Source organism: Coturnix japonica, chromosome 3 (assembly GCF_054131305.1).
Source record: "Coturnix japonica strain WE chromosome 3, WE-NBRP24, whole genome shotgun sequence".
Taxonomy (NCBI): domain Eukaryota; kingdom Metazoa; phylum Chordata; class Aves; order Galliformes; family Phasianidae; genus Coturnix; species Coturnix japonica.
Window position 1 is genome coordinate 1,575,832 of NC_140665.1, and position 16,422 is coordinate 1,592,253.

Sequence of the window (16,422 nt, forward strand, 5' to 3'; positions counted from 1 at the left end):
GTGCGGAGGAAAACCAAGAAAAGCGGTGTTAGAGCAGAGGAAAACCAAGAGAAACGGGGTTAGAGCGGAGAAAAACCAAGAAAAGCAGGGATAGAAGGGAGGAAAACCAAGGAAAGCTGCGTTAGAGCAGAGAAAAACCAACAAAAGCAGGGTTAGAGCAAAGGAAAACCAAGAAAAGCTGGGTTAGAGCGAAGGAAAACCAAGGAAAGCGGAACAAGTGCGGAGGAAAACCAAGAAAAGCGGGGTTAGAGCAGAGGAAAACCAAGAAAAGCTGGGATAGAGCGAAGGAAAACCAAGAAAAGAGGAGTTAGAAAAGAGGAAAACCAAGAAAAGCGAGGTTAGAGCGGAGGAAACCCAAGAAAAGCAGGGTTAGAGCAAAGGAAAACCAAGAAAAGCGAAGTCAGAGCAGAGGAAAACCAAGAAAAGCGGGGTTAGAGCGGAGGAAAACCAAGAAAAGCGGGGTTATAGCGGAGGAAAACCAAGAAAAGCGGAACAAGTGCGGAGGAAAACCAAGAAAAGCGGGGTTAGAGCGGAGGAAAACCAAGAAAAGTGGTGTTAGAGCGTAGGAAAACCAAGAAAAGCGGTGATAGAGTGGAGGAAAACCAAGAAAAGTGGTGATAGAGTGTAGGAAAACCACGAAAAGCGGTGATAGCGCGGAGGAAAACCAAGAAAAGCGGGGTTAGAGCGGAGGGAAACCAAGAAAAGCAAAGTTAGAGCGGAGGAAAACCAAGAAAGGCAGAATAAGTGCGGAGGAAAACCAAGAAAAGCGGGGTTAGATCGGAGGAAAACGAAGAAAAAGAATTTAGAGAGGAAGAAAACGAGGAAAAGCGCGGTTAGAGCAGCAGAAATCCGAGAAAAGCATGGTTAGAGTGGAGAAAAATCATGAAAAGCTGGGTTAGAGTGGAGAAAAACCAAGAAAAGCGGGGTTAGAGCAAAGGAAAACCAAGAAAAGCGGGGTTAGAGTGGAGGAAAACCAAGTAAAGCAGAGTTAGAACGGAATAAAACGTAGAAAAGCGTGGTTGGAGCAGCAGAATTCCGAGAAAAGCATGGTTAGAGAGGAGAAAAACGATGAAAAGCTGGGTTAGAGCGGAGAAGAACCAAGAAAAGCGGGGTTAGTGCAGACGAAAACCAAGGAAAAAGGGGTTAGTGGGGGAGGAAAACCAAGTAAAGCGGGGTTAGAGCGGAGGAAAACCAAGAAAAGCGAAGTTAGAGCGGAGGAAAACCAAGAAAAACAGAATAAGTGCAGAGGAAAACCAAGAAAAGCGGGGTTAGATCGGAGGAAAACAAAGAAAAAGAATTTAGAGAGGAAGAAAACGAAGAAAAGCGCGGTTAGAGCAGCAGAAATCCGAGAAAAGCATGGTTAGAGTGGAGAAAAACCATAAGAAACAGGGTTAGAGCGGAGAAAAACCAAGAAAAGCAGGGTTAGAGCGCAGAAAAACCAAGAAAAGAGAGGAAAGAAGGGAGGAAAACCAAGAAAAGCGGGGTTAGAGCGGAGGAAAACCAAGAAAAGCAGGGTTAGAGCGGAGGAAAACCAAGAAAAGCGGGGTTAGAGCGGAGGAAAACCAAGAAAAGCGAAGTTAGAGCGGAGGAAAACCAAGAAAAGCGGAATAAGTGCACAGGATATCCAAGAAAAGCGGGGTTAGAGCGGAGGAAAACCAAGAAAAAGAAGTTATAGAGGAAGAAAACGAAGAAAAGCGCGGTTAAAGCAGCAGAAATCCGAGAATAGCATGGCTAGAATGGAGAAAAACCATGAAAAGCTGGGTTAGAGTGGCGAAAAACCAAGAAAAGCAGGGTTAGTGCGGAGGAAAACCAAGAAAAGCGGGGTGAGAGCGGAGGAAAACCAAGAAAAGCAGTGTTAGAGCGGAGGAAAACCAAGAGAAACGGGGTTAGAGCGGAGAAAAACCAAGAAAAGCAGGGATAGAACGGAGGAAAACCAAGAAAAGCGGCGTTAGAGCAGAGAAAAACCAACAAAAACAGGGTTAGAGCAAAGGAAAACCAAGAAAAGCTGGGTTAGAGCAGAGGAAAACCAACAAAAACAGGGTTAGTGCAAAGGAAAACCAAGAAAAGCTGGGTTAGAGCGGAGGAAAACCAACAAAAACAGGGATAGTGGAAAGGAAAACCAAGAAAAGCTGGGTTAGAGCGGAGGAAAACCAAGAAAAGCGGAACAGGTGCAGAGGAAAACCAAGAAAAGCGGGGTTAGAGCGGAGGAAAGCCAAGAAAACCTGGGATAGAGTGGAGGAAATCCAAGAAAAGAGGGGTTAGAAAAGAGGAAAACCAAGAAAATCGGGGTTAGAGCGGAGGAAACTCAAGAAAAGCGGGGTTAGAGCAAAGGAAAACCAAGAAAAGCGAGGTTAGAGCGAAGGACAATCAAGAAAAGCTGGGTTAGAGCGGAGGAAAACCAAGAAAAGCGGGGTTATAGCGGAGGAAAACCAAGAAAAGCGGGGTTAGAGCGGAGGAAAACCAAGAAAAGCGGGGTTAGAGCGGAGGAAAACCAAGAAAAGTGGTGTTAGAGCGTAGGAAAACCAAGAAAAGCGGTGATAGAGCGGAGGAAAACCAAGAAAAGTGGTGATAGAGCGTAGAAAAACCACGAAAAGCGGTGATAGCGCGGAGGAAAACCAAGAAAAGCAAGGTTAGAGCAAAGAAAAACCAAGAAAAGCAGGGTTAGAGCAAAGGAAAACCAAGAAAAGCGAAGATAGAGCGGAGGAAAACCAAGAAAAGTGGGGTTAGAGCGGAGGAAAACCTAGAAAAAAGGGGTTAGAGCGGAGGAAAACCAAGAAAAGCGGGGTTAGAGCTGAGGAAAACCAAGAAAAAAACAAGGGTTAGAGCGGAGGATAACCAAGAAAAGAGGGGTTAGAAAGGAGGAAAACCAAGAAAAGCGGCGTTAGAGCGGAGGAAAACCATGTAAAGCAGGGTTAGAGCAAAGGAAAACCAAATAAAGCAGAGTTAGAATGGAAGAAAACGAAGAAAAGCGTGGTTAGAGCAGCAGAAATCCGAGAAAAGCATGGCTAGAGTGGAGAAAAACGATGAAAAGCTGGGTTAGAGCGGAGAAAAACCAAGAAAAGCGGGATTAGAGCGGAGGAAAACCAAGAAAAGCGGGGTTAGAGCAATGGAAAACCAAGAATAGTGAAGTTAGAGCGGAGGAAAACCAAGAAAAGTTGGGTTAGAGCGGATGAAAACAAAGAAAAGCGGGGTTGGAGCGGAATAAAACCAAGAAAAGCTGGGATAGAGCAGAGGAAAACCATGTAAAGCAGGGTTAGAGCAAAGGAAAACCAAATAAAGCAGAGTTAGTATGGAAGAAAACGAAGAAAAGCGTGGTTAGAGCAGCAGAAATCCGAGAAAAGCATTTCTAGAGTGGAGAAAAACGATGAAAAGCTGGGTTAGAGCGGAGAAAAACCAAGAAAAAGAATTTAGAGAGGAAGAAAACGAGGAAAAGCGCGGTTAGAGCAGCAGAAATCCGAGAAAAGCATGGTTAGAGTGGAGAAAAACCATGAAAAGCTGGGTTAGAGTGGAGAAAAACCAAGAAAAGCGGGGTTAGAGCAAAGGAAAACCAAGAAAAGCGGGGTTAGAGCGGAGGAAAACCAAGTAAAGCAGAGTTAGAACGGAATAAACGTAGAAAAGCGTGGTTGGAGCAGAAGAAATCCGAGAAAAGCATGGTTAGAGTGGAGAAAAATGATGAAAAGCTGGGTTAGAGCGGAGAAAAACCAAGAAAAGCGGGGTTAGTGCAGAGGAAAACCAGGAAACAAGGGGTTAGTGCGGAGGAAAACCAAGTAAAGCGGGGTTAGAGCGGAGGAAAACCAAAAGAAACGGGGTTAGAGCGGAGAAAAATCAAGAAAAGCAGGGATAGAAGGGAGGAAAACCACGAAAAGCGGCGTTAGAGCAGAGAAAAACCAACAAAAACAGGGTTAGAGCAAAGGAAAACCAAGAAAAGCTAGGTTAGAGCGGAGGAAAACCAAGAAAAGCGGAACAAGTGCGGAGGAAAACCAAGAAAAGCGGGGTTAGAGCGGAGGAAAACCAAGTAAAGCTGGGATAGAGCGGAGGAAAACCAAGAAAAGCGAAGTTAGAGCGGAGGAAAACCAAGAAAAGCTGAGTTAGAGCGGAGGAAAACCAAGAAAAGCGGTGATAGAGCAGAGGAAAACCAAAAAAAGCGGGGTTAGAGCGGAGGAAAACCAAGAAAAGCGGGGTTAGAGCGGAGGAAAACCAAGAAAAAAGGGGTTAGTGCGGAGGAAAACCAAGTAAAGCGGGGTTAGAGCGGAGGAAAACCAAGAAAAGCGAAGTTACAGCGGAGGAAAACCAAGAAAAGCAGAATAAGTGCAGAGGAAAACCAAGAAAAGCAGGGTTAGATAGGAGGAAAACCAAGAAAAAGAATTTAGAGTGGAATAAAACGTAGAAAAGCGCGGTTAGAGCAGCAGAAATCCGAGAAAAGCATGGTTAGAGTGGAGAAAAAGGATGCAAAGCTGGGTTAGAGCGGAGAACAACCAAGAAAAGCGAAGATAGAGCGGAGGAAAACCAAGAAAAGCGGGGTTAGAGCGGAGGAAAACCAAGTAAAGCGGGGTTAGAGCGGAGGAAATCCAAGAAAAGCGGGGTTAGAGCGGAGGAAAACCAAGAAAAGTGAGGATAGTAGGGAGGAAAACCAAGAAAAGCGGGGTTAGAGCGGAGGATAACCAAGAAAAGAGGGGTTAGAAAGGAGGAAAACCAAGAAAAGCGGCGTTAGAGCGGAGGAAAACCAAGAAAAGCGGAACAAGTGCGGAGGAAAACCAAGAAAAGCGGGGTTAGAGCGGAGGAAAACCAAGTAAAGCTGGAATAGAGCGGAGGAAAACCAAGAAAAGCGAAGTTAGAGCGGAGGAAAACCAAGAAAAGCTGGGTTAGAGCGGAGGAAAACCAAGTAAAGCGGGGTTAGAGCGGAGGAAAACCAAGAAAAGCGGGGTTAGAGCGGAGGAAAACCAAGAAAAAAGGGGTTAGTGCGGAGGAAAACCAAGTAAAGCGGGGTTAGAGCGGAGGAAAACCAAGAAAAGCGAAGTTAGAGCGGAAGAAAACCTAGAAAAGCAGAATAAGTGCAGAGGAAAACCAAGAAAAGCGGGGTTAGATCGGAGAAAAACCAAGAAAAACAGGGATAGTGCAAAGGAAAACCAAGAAACGCTGGGTTAGAGCGGAGGAAAACCAAGAAAAGCGGAACAAGTGCGGAGGAAAACCAAGAAAAGCGGGGTTAGAGCGGAGGAAAGCCAAGAAAACCTGGGATAGAGCGGAGGAAAACCAAGAAAAGAGGGGTTAGAAAAGAGGAAAACCAAGAAAAGCAGGGTTAGAGCGGAGGAAACCCAAGAAAAGCAGGGTTAGAGCAAAGGAAATCCAAGAAAAGCGAAGTTAGAGCGGAGGAAAACCAAGAAAAGTTGGGTTAGAGCGGAGGAAAACCAAGAAAAGCTGGGATAGAGCGGAGGAAAACCATGAAAAGAGGGGTTAGAAAAGAGGAAAACCAAGAAAAGTGGTGATAGAGCGTAGGAAAACCATGAAAAGCGGTGATAACGCGGAGGAAAACCAAGAAAAGCGAAGATAGAGCAAAGAAAAACCAAGAAAAGCAGGGTTAGAGCAAAGGAAAACCAAGAAAAGCGAAGATAGAGCGGAGGAAAACCAAGCAAAGCGGGGTTAGAGCGGAGGAAAACCAAGAAAAGCGGGGTTAGAGCGGACGAAAACCTAGAAAAGCGGGGTTAGAGCGGAGGAAAACCAAGAAAAGCGAAGTTAGAGCGGAGGAAAACCAAGAAAAGCAGGGTTAGAGCGGAGGATAACCAAGAAAAGAGGGGTTAGAAAGGAGGAAAACCAAGAAAAGCGGCGTTAGAGCGGAGGAAAACCATGTAAAGCAGGGTTAGAGCAAAGGAAAACCAAATAAAGCACAGTTAGAATGGAAGATACAAAGAAAAGCGTGGTTAGAGCAGCAGAAATCCGAGAAAAGCATGGCTAGAGTGGAGAAAAACGATGAAAAGCTGGGTTAGAGAGGAGAAAAACCAAGAAAAGCGGGATTAGAGCGGAGGAAAACCAAGAAAAGCGGGGTTAGAGCAATGGAAAACCAAGAAAAGCGGGGTTATAGCGGAGGAAAACCAAGAAAAGCGGGGTTAGAGCGGAGGAAAACCAAGAAAAGCGGGGTTAGAGCGGAGGAAAACCAAGAAAAGTGGTGTTAGAGCGTAGGAAAACCAAGAAAAGCGGTGATAGAGCGGAGGAAAACCAAGAAAAGTGGAGATAGAGCGTAGAAAAACCACGAAAAGCGGTGATAGCGCGGAGGAAAACGAAGAAAAGCAAGGTTAGAGCAAAGAAAAACCAAGAAAAGCAGGGTTAGAGCAAAGGAAAACCAAGAAAAGCGAAGATAGAGCGGAGGAAAACCAAGAAAAGCGGGGTTAGAGCGGAGGAAAACCTAGAAAAAAGGGGTTAGAGCGGAGGAAAACCAAGAAAAGCGGGGTTAGAGTGGAGGAAAACCAAGAAAAAAACGGGGTTAGAGCGGAGGATAACCAAGAAAAGAGGGGTTAGAAAGGAGGAAAACCAAGAAAAGCGGCGTTAGAGCGGAAGAAAACCTAGAAAAGCAGAATAAGTGCAGAGGAAAACCAAGAAAAGCGGGGTTAGATCGGAGGAAAACCAAGAAAAACAGGGATAGTGCAAAGGAAAACCAAGAAAAGCTGGGTTAGAGCGGAGGAAAACCAAGAAAAGCGGAACAAGTGCGGAGGAAAACCAAGAAAAGCGGGGTTAGAGCGGAGGAAAGCCAAGAAAACCTGGGATAGAGCGGAGGAAAACCAAGAAAAGAGGGGTTAGAAAAGAGGAAAACCAAGAAAAGTGGTGATAGAGCGTAGGAAAACGATGAAAAGCGGTGATAGCGCGGAGGAAAACCAAGAAAAGCGAAGATAGAGCAAAGAAAAACCAAGAAAAGCAGGGTTAGAGCAAAGGAAAACCAAGAAAAGCGAAGATAGAGCGGAGGAAAACCAAGAAAAGCGGGGTTAGAGCGGAGGAAAACCAAGAAAAGCGGGGTTAGAGCGGACGAAAACCAAGAAAAGCGGGGTTAGAGCGGACGAAAACCAAGAAAAGCGAAGTTAGAGCGGAGGAAAACCAAGAAAAGCAGGGTTAGAGCGGAGGATAACCAAGAAAAGAGGGGTTAGAAAGGAGGAAAACCAAGAAAAGCGGCGTTAGAGCGGAGGAAAACCATGTAAAGCAGGGTTAGAGCAAAGGAAAACCAAATAAAGCATAGTTAGAATGGAAGAAAACAAAGAAAAGCGTGGTTAGAGCAGCAGAAATCCGAGAAAAGCATGGCTAGAGTGGAGAAAAACGATGAAAAGCTGGGTTAGAGAGGAGAAAAACCAAGAAAAGCGGGATTAGAGCGGAGGAAAACCAAGAAAAGCGGGGTTAGAGCAATGGAAAACCAAGAATAAAGAAGTTAGAGCGGAGGAAAACCAAGAAAAGCGGGGTTAGAGCGGATGAAAACCAAGAAAAGCGGGGTTAGAGCGGAAGAAAACCAAGAAAAGCTGGGATAGAGCAGAGGAAAACCATGTAAAGCAGGGTTAGAGCAAAGGAAAACCAAATAAAGCAGAGTTAGAATGGAAGAAAACGAAGAAAAGCTTGGTTAGAGCAGCAGAAATCCGAGAAAAGCATGGCTAGAGTGGAGAAAAACGATGAAAAGCTCGGTTAGAGCGGAGAAAAACCAAGAAAAAGAATTTAGAGAGGAAGAAAACGAGGAAAAGCGCGGTTAGAGCAGCAGAAATCCTAGAAAAGCATGGTTAGAGTGGAGAAAAACCATGAAAAGCTGGGTTAGAGTGGAGAAAAACCAAGAAAAGCGGGGTTAGTGCGGAGGAAAACCAAGAAAAGCGGGGTTAGAAAGGAGGAAAAGCAAGAAAAGCGGGGTTAGAGCAAAGGAAAACCAAGAAAAGCGGGGTTAGAGCGGAGGAAAACCAAGTAAAGCTGGAATAGAGCGGAGGAAAACCAAGAAAAGCGAAGTTAGAGCGGAGGAAAACCAAGAAAAGCTGGGTTAGAGCGGAGGAAAACCAAGTAAAGCGGGGTTAGAGCGGAGGAAAACCAAGAAAAGCGGGGTTAGAGCGGAGGAAAACCAAGAAAAAAGGGGTTAGTGCGGAGGAAAACCAAGTAAAGCGGGGTTAGAGCGGAGGAAAACCAAGAAAAGCGAAGTTAGAGCGGAAGAAAACCTAGAAAAGCAGAATAAGTGCAGAGGAAAACCAAGAAAAGCGGGGTTAGATCGGAGAAAAACCAAGAAAAACAGGGATAGTGCAAAGGAAAACCAAGAAACGCTGGGTTAGAGCGGAGGAAAACCAAGAAAAGCGGAACAAGTGCGGAGGAAAACCAAGAAAAGCGGGGTTAGAGCGGAGGAAAGCCAAGAAAACCTGGGATAGAGCGGAGGAAAACCAAGAAAAGAGGGGTTAGAAAAGAGGAAAACCAAGAAAAGCGGGGTTAGAGCGGAGGAAACCCAAGAAAAGCAGGGTTAGAGCAAAGGAAATCCAAGAAAAGCGAAGTTAGAGCGGAGGAAAACCAAGAAAAGTTGGGTTAGAGCGGAGGAAAACCAAGAAAAGCTGGGATAGAGCGGAGGAAAACCATGAAAAGAGGGGTTAGAAAAGAGGAAAACCAAGAAAAGTGTTGATAGAGCGTAGGAAAACCATGAAAAGCGGTGATAGCGCGGAGGAAAACCAAGAAAAGCGAAGATAGAGCAAAGAAAAACCAAGAAAAGCAGGGTTAGAGCAAAGGAAAACCAAGAAAAGCGAAGATAGAGCGGAGGAAAACCAAGCAAAGCGGGGTTAGAGTGGAGGAAAACCAAGAAAAGCGGGGTTAGAGCGGACGAAAACCAAGAAAAGCGGGGTTAGAGCGGAGGAAAACCAAGAAAAGCGAAGTTAGAGCGGAGGAAAACCAAGAAAAGCAGGGTTAGAGCGGAGGATAACCAAGAAAAGAGGGGTTAGAAAGGAGGAAAACCAAGAAAAGCGGCGTTAGAGCGGAGGAAAACCATGTAAAGCAGGGTTAGAGCAAAGGAAAACCAAATAAAGCATAGTTAGAATGGAAGATACAAAGAAAAGCGTGGTTAGAGCAGCAGAAATCCGAGAAAAGCATGGCTAGAGTGGAGAAAAACGATGAAAAGCTGGGTTAGAGAGGAGAAAAACCAAGAAAAGCGGGATTAGAGCGGAGGAAAACCAAGAAAAGCGGGGTTAGAGCAATGGAAAACCAAGAAAAGCGGGGTTATAGCGGAGGAAAACCAAGAAAAGCAGGGTTAGAGCGGAGGAAAACCAAGAAAAGCGGGGTTAGAGCGGAGGAAAACCAAGAAAAGTGATGTTAGAGCGTAAGTAAACCAAGAAAAGCGGTGATAGAGCGGAGGAAAACCAAGAAAAGTGGTGATAGAGCGTAGAAAAACCACGAAAAGCGGTGATAGCGTGGAGGAAAACGAAGAAAAGCAAGGTTAGAGCAAAGAAAAACCAAGAAAAGCAGGGTTAGAGCAAAGGAAAACCAAGAAAAGCGAAGATAGAGCGGAGGAAAACCAAGAAAAGCGGGGTTAGAGCGGAGGAAAACCTAGAAAAAAGGGGTTAGAGCGGAGGAAAACCAAGAAAAGCGGGGTTAGAGCGGAGGAAAGCCAAGAAAACCTGGGATAGAGCGGAGGAAAACCAAGAAAAGAGGGGTTAGAAAAGAGGAAAACCAAGAAAAGTGGTGATAGAGCGTAGGAAAACGATGAAAAGCGGTGATAGCGCGGAGGAAAACCAAGAAAAGCGAAGATAGAGCAAAGAAAAACCAAGAAAAGCAGGGTTAGAGCAAAGGAAAACCAAGAAAAGCGAAGATAGAGCGGAGGAAAACCAAGAAAAGCGGGGTTAGAGCGGAGGAAAACCAAGAAAAGCGGGGTTAGAGCGGACGAAAACCAAGAAAAGCGGGGTTAGAGCGGACGAAAACCAAGAAAAGCGAAGTTAGAGCGGAGGAAAACCAAGAAAAGCAGGGTTAGAGCGGAGGATAACCAAGAAAAGAGGGGTTAGAAAGGAGGAAAACCAAGAAAAGCGGCGTTAGAGCGGAGGAAAACCATGTAAAGCAGGGTTAGAGCAAAGGAAAACCAAATAAAGCATAGTTAGAATGGAAGAAAACAAAGAAAAGCGTGGTTAGAGCAGCAGAAATCCGAGAAAAGCATGGCTAGAGTGGAGAAAAACGATGAAAAGCTGGGTTAGAGAGGAGAAAAACCAAGAAAAGCGGGATTAGAGCGGAGGAAAAACAAGAAAAGCGGGGTTAGAGCAATGGAAAACCAAGAATAAAGAAGTTAGAGCGGAGGAAAACCAAGAAAAGCGGGGTTAGAGCGGATGAAAACCAAGAAAAGCGGGGTTAGAGCGGAAGAAAACCAAGAAAAGCTGGGATAGAGCAGAGGAAAACCATGTAAAGCAGGGTTAGAGCAAAGGAAAACCAAATAAAGCAGAGTTAGAATGGAAGAAAACGAAGAAAAGCTTGGTTAGAGCAGCAGAAATCCGAGAAAAGCATGGCTAGAGTGGAGAAAAACGATGAAAAGCTCGGTTAGAGCGGAGAAAAACCAAGAAAAAGAATTTAGAGAGGAAGAAAACGAGGAAAAGCGCGGTTAGAGCAGCAGAAATCCTAGAAAAGCATGGTTAGAGTGGAGAAAAACCATGAAAAGCTGGGTTAGAGTGGAGAAAAACCAAGAAAAGCGGGGTTAGTGCGGAGGAAAACCAAGAAAAGAGGGGTTAGTCCGGAGGAAAAGCAAGAAAAGCGGGGTTAGAGCAAAGGAAAACCAAGAAAAGCGGGGTTAGAGCGGAGGAAAACCAAGTAAAGCTGGAATAGAGCGGAGGAAAACCAAGAAAAGCGAAGTTAGAGCGGAGGAAAACCAAGAAAAGCTGGGTTAGAGCGGAGGAAAACCAAGTAAAGCGGGGTTAGAGCGGAGGAAAACCAAGAAAAGCGGGGTTAGAGCGGAGGAAAACCAAGAAAAAAGGGGTTAGTGCGGAGGAAAACCAAGTAAAGCGGGGTTAGAGCGGAGGAAAACCAAGAAAAGCGAAGTTAGAGCGGAAGAAAACCTAGAAAAGCAGAATAAGTGCAGAGGAAAACCAAGAAAAGCGGGGTTAGATCGGAGAAAAACCAAGAAAAACAGGGATAGTGCAAAGGAAAACCAAGAAACGCTGGGTTAGAGCGGAGGAAAACCAAGAAAAGCGGAACAAGTGCGGAGGAAAACCAAGAAAAGCGGGGTTAGAGCGGAGGAAAGCCAAGAAAACCTGGGATAGAGCGGAGGAAAACCAAGAAAAGAGGGGTTAGAAAAGAGGAAAACCAAGAAAAGCGGGGTTAGAGCGGAGGAAACCCAAGAAAAGCAGGGTTAGAGCAAAGGAAATCCAAGAAAAGCGAAGTTAGAGCGGAGGAAAACCAAGAAAAGTTGGGTTAGAGCGGAGGAAAACCAAGAAAAGCTGGGATAGAGCGGAGGAAAACCATGAAAAGAGGGGTTAGAAAAGAGGAAAACCAAGAAAAGTGTTGATAGAGCGTAGGAAAACCATGAAAAGCGGTGATAGCGCGGAGGAAAACCAAGAAAAGCGAAGATAGAGCAAAGAAAAACCAAGAAAAGCAGGGTTAGAGCAAAGGAAAACCAAGAAAAGCGAAGATAGAGCGGAGGAAAACCAAGCAAAGCGGGGTTAGAGTGGAGGAAAACCAAGAAAAGCGGGGTTAGAGCGGACGAAAACCAAGAAAAGAGGGGTTAGAGCGGAGGAAAACCAAGAAAAGCGAAGTTAGAGCGGAGGAAAACCAAGAAAAGCAGGGTTAGAGCGGAGGATAACCAAGAAAAGAGGGGTTAGAAAGGAGGAAAACCAAGAAAAGTGGCGTTAGAGCGGAGGAAAACCATGTAAAGCAGGGTTAGAGCAAAGGAAAACCAAATAAAGCATAGTTAGAATGGAAGATACAAAGAAAAGCGTGGTTAGAGCAGCAGAAATGCGAGAAAAGCATGGCTAGAGTGGAGAAAAACGATGAAAAGCTGGGTTAGAGAGGAGAAAAACCAAGAAAAGCGGGATTAGAGCGGAGGAAAACCAAGAAAAGCGGGGTTAGAGCAATGGAAAACCAAGAAAAGCGGGGTTATAGCGGAGGAAAACCAAGAAAAGCAGGGTTAGAGCGGAGGAAAACCAAGAAAAGCGGGGTTAGAGCGGAGGAAAACCAAGAAAAGTGATGTTAGAGCGTAAGTAAACCAAGAAAAGCGGTGATAGAGCGGAGGAAAACCAAGAAAAGTGGTGATAGAGCGTAGAAAAACCACGAAAAGCGGTGATAGCGTGGAGGAAAACGAAGAAAAGCAAGGTTAGAGCAAAGAAAAACCAAGAAAAGCAGGGTTAGAGCAAAGGAAAACCAAGAAAAGCGAAGATAGAACGGAGGAAAACCAAGAAAAGTGGGGTTAGAGCGGAGGAAAACCTAGAAAAAAGGGGTTAGAGCGGAGGAAAACCAAGAAAAGCGGGGTTAGAGCGGAGGAAAACCAAGAAAAAAACGGGGTTAGAGCGGAGGATAACCAAGAAAAGAGGGGTTAGAAAGGAGGAAAACCAAGAAAAGCGGAGTTAGAGCGGAAGAAAACCTAGAAAAGCAGAATAAGTGCAGAGGAAAACCAAGAAAAGCGGGGTTAGATCGGAGGAAAACCAAGAAAAACAGGGATAGTGCAAAGGAAAACCAAGAAAAGCTGGGTTAGAGCGGAGGAAAACCAAGAAAAGCGGAACAAGTGCGGAGGAAAACCAAGAAAAGCGGGGTTAGAGCGGAGGAAAGCCAAGAAAAGCTGGGATAGAGCGGAGGAAAACCAAGAAAAGAGGGGTTAGAAAAGAGGAAAACCAAGAAAAGCGGGGTTAGAGCGGAGGAAACCCAAGAAAAGCAGGGTTAGAGCAAAGGAAATCCAAGAAAAGCGAAGTTAGAGCGGAGGAAAACCAAGAAAAGTTGGGTTAGAGCGGAGGAAAACCAAGAAAAGCTGGGATAGAGCGGAGGAAAACCAAGAAAAGAGGGGTAGAAAAGAGGAAAACCAAGAAAAATGGTGATAGAGCGTAGGAAAACGATGAAAAGCGGTGATAGCGCGGAGGGAAACCAAGAAAAGCGAAGATAGAGCAAAGAAAAACCAAGAAAAGCAGGGTTAGAGCAAAGGAAAACCAAGAAAAGCGAAGATAGAGCGGAGGAAAACCAAGAAAAGCGGGGTTAGAGCGGAGGAAAACCAAGAAAAGCGGGGTTAGAGCGGACGAAAACCAAGAAAAGCGAAGTTAGAGCGGAGGAAAACCAAGAAAAGCAGGGTTAGAGCGGAGGATAACCAAGAAAAGAGGGGTTAGAAAGGAGGAAAACCAAGAAAAGCGGCGTTAGAGCGGAGGAAAACCATGTAAAGCAGGGTTAGAGCAAAGGAAAACCAAATAAAGCATGGTTAGAATGGAAGAAAACAAAGAAAAGCGTGGTTAGAGCAGCAGAAATCCGAGAAAAGCATGGCTAGAGTGGAGAAAAACGATGAAAAGCTGGGTTAGAGAGGAGAAAAACCAAGAAAAGCGGGATTAGAGCGGAGGAAAACCAAGAAAAGCGGGGTTAGAGCAATGGAAAACCAAGAATAAAGAAGTTAGAGCGGAGGAAAACCAAGAAAAGCGGGGTTAGAGCGGATGAAAACCAAGAAAAGCGGGGTTAGAGCGGAAGAAAACCAAGAAAAGCTGGGATAGAGCAGAGGAAAACCATGTAAAGCAGGGTTAGAGCAAAGGAAAACCAAATAAAGCAGAGTTAGAATGGAAGAAAACGAAGAAAAGCTTGTTTAGAGCAGCAGAAATCCGAGAAAAGCATGGCTAGAGTGGAGAAAAACGATGAAAAGCTCGGTTAGAGCGGAGAAAAACCAAGAAAAAGAATTTAGAGAGGAAGAAAACGAGGAAAAGCGCGGTTAGAGCAGCAGAAATCCTAGAAAAGCATGGTTAGAGTGGAGAAAAACCATGAAAAGCTGGGTTAGAGTGGAGAAAAACCAAGAAAAGCGGTGTTAGTGCGGAGGAAAACCAAGAAAAGAGGGGTTAGTGCGGAGGAAAAGCAAGAAAAGCGGGGTTAGAGCAAAGGAAAACCAAGAAAAGCGGGGTTAGAGCGGAGGAAAACCAAGTAAAGCAGAGTTAGAACGGAATAAAACGTAGAGAAGCGTGGTTGGAGGAGCAGAAATCCGAGAAAAGCATGGTTAGAGTGGAGAAAAACGATGAAAAGCTGGGTTAGAGCGGAGAAAAACCAAGAAAAGCGGGGTTAGTGCAAAGGAAAACCAAGAAAAAAGGGGTTAGTGCGGAGGAAAACCAAGTAAAGCGGGGTTAGAGCGGAGGAAAACCAAAAGAAACGGGGTTAGAGCGGAGAAAAACCAAGAAAAGCAGGGATAGAAGGGAGGAAAACCAAGAAAAGCGGCGTTAGAGCAGAGAAAAACCAACAAAAACAGGGTTAGAGCAAAGGAAAACCAAGAAAAGCTGGGTTAGAGCGGAGGAAAACCAAGAAAAGCGGAACAATTGCGGAGGAAAACCAAGAAAAGCGGGGTTAGAGCGGAGGAAAACCAAGAAAAGCTGGGATAGAGCGGAGGAAAACCAAGAAAAGAGAGGTATGTAAAGAGGAAAACCAAGAAAAGCGGGGTTAGAGCGGAGGAAAACCAAGAAAAGCGAATTTAGAGCGGAGGAAAACCAAGAAAAGCGGGGTTAGAGCGGAGGATAACCAAGAAAAGAGGGGTTAGAAAGGAGGAAAACCAAGAAAAGCGGAGTTAGAGTGGAGGAAAACCATGTAAAGCATGGTTAGAGCAAAGGAAAACCAAATAAAGCAGAGTTAGAATGGAAGAAAATGAAGAAAAGCGTGGTTAGAGCGGCAGAAATCCGAGAAAAGCATGGCTAGAGTGGAGAAAAACGATGAAAAGCTGGGTTAGAGCGGAGAAAAACCAAGAAAAGCGGGATAAGAGCGGAGGAAAACCAAGAAAAGCGGGGTTAGAGCAATGGAAAACCAAGAATAGTGAAGTTAGAGCGGAGGAAAACCAAGAAAAGCGGGGTTAGACCGGATGAAAACCAAGAAAAGCGGGGTTAGAGCGGAAGAAAACCAAGAAAAGCTGGGATAGAGCAGAGGAAAACCATGTAAAGCAGGGTTAGAGCAAAGGAAAACCAAATAAAGCAGAGTTAGAATGGAAGAAAACGAAGAAAAGCTTGGTTAGAGCAGCAGAAATCCGATTAAAGCATGGCTAGAGTGGAGAAAAACGATGAAAAGCTGGGTTAGAGCGGAGAAAAACCAAGAAAAGCGAGCTTAGAGAGGAAGAAAACGAGGAAAAGCGCGGTTAGAGCAGCAGAAATCCGAGAAAAGCATGGTTAGAGTGGAGAAAAACCATGAAAAGCTGGGATAGAGCAGAGAAAAACCAAGAAAAGCGGGGTTAGTACGGAGGAAAACCAAGAAAAGCGGTGTTAGAGCGGAGGAAAACCAAGAGAAACAGGTTAGAGAGGAGAAAAACCAAGAACAGCAGGGATAGAAGGGAGGAAAACCAAGAAAAGCGGCGTTAGAGCAGAGAAAAACCAACAAAAACAGGGTTAGAGCAAAGGAAAACTAAGAAAAGCTGGGATAGAGCGTAGGAAAACCAAGAAAAGCGGAACAAGTGCGGAGGAAAACCAAGAAAAGCGGGGTTAGAGCAGAGGAAAACCAAGAAAAGCAGGGATAGAGCAGAGGAAAACCAAGAAAAGAGGGGTTAGAAAGGAGGAAAACCAAGAAAAGCGGGGTTAGAGCGGAGGAAACCCAAGAAAAGCAGGGTTATAGCATAGGAAAACCAAGAAAGGCTGGGTTAGAGCGTAGGAAAACCAAGAAAAGCAGGGATAGAGCAGAGGAAAACCAAGAAAAGTGGTGATAGAGCGTAGGAAAACCACAAAAATCGGTGATAGAGCGGAGGAAAACCAAGAAAAGCGGGGTTAGAGCAACGGAAAACCAAGAAAAGCAGGGTTAGAGCAAAGGAAAACCAAGAAAAGCGAAGATAGAGCGGAGGAAAACCAAGAAAAGCGGGGTTAGAGCGGAGGATAACCAAGAAAAGCGGGGTTAGAGCGGAGGAAAACCAAGAAAAGCGGGGATAGAGCGGAGGAAAACCAAGAAAAGCGGGGTTAGAGCGGAGGAAAACCAAGAAAACCGAAGTTAGAGCGGAGGAAAACCAAGAAAAGCGGGGTTAGAGCGGAGGATTACCAAGAAAAGAGGGTTTAGAAAGGAGGAAAATCGAGAAAAGCGGCGTTAGAGCGGAGGAAAACCAAGTAAAGCAGGGTTAGAGCAAAGGAAAACCAAGAAAAGCGAAGTTAGTGCGGAGGAAAACCAAGAAAAGCTGGGTTAGAGCAAAGGAAAATCAAGAAAAGCTTGGATAGAAGGGAGGAAAAACAAGAAAAGCGGGGTTAGAGCAGAGGAAAACCAAGAAAAGCGAGGTTAGAGTGGAGGAAAACCAAGTAAAGCAGAGTTAGAATGGAAGAAAACGAAGAAAAGCGTGGT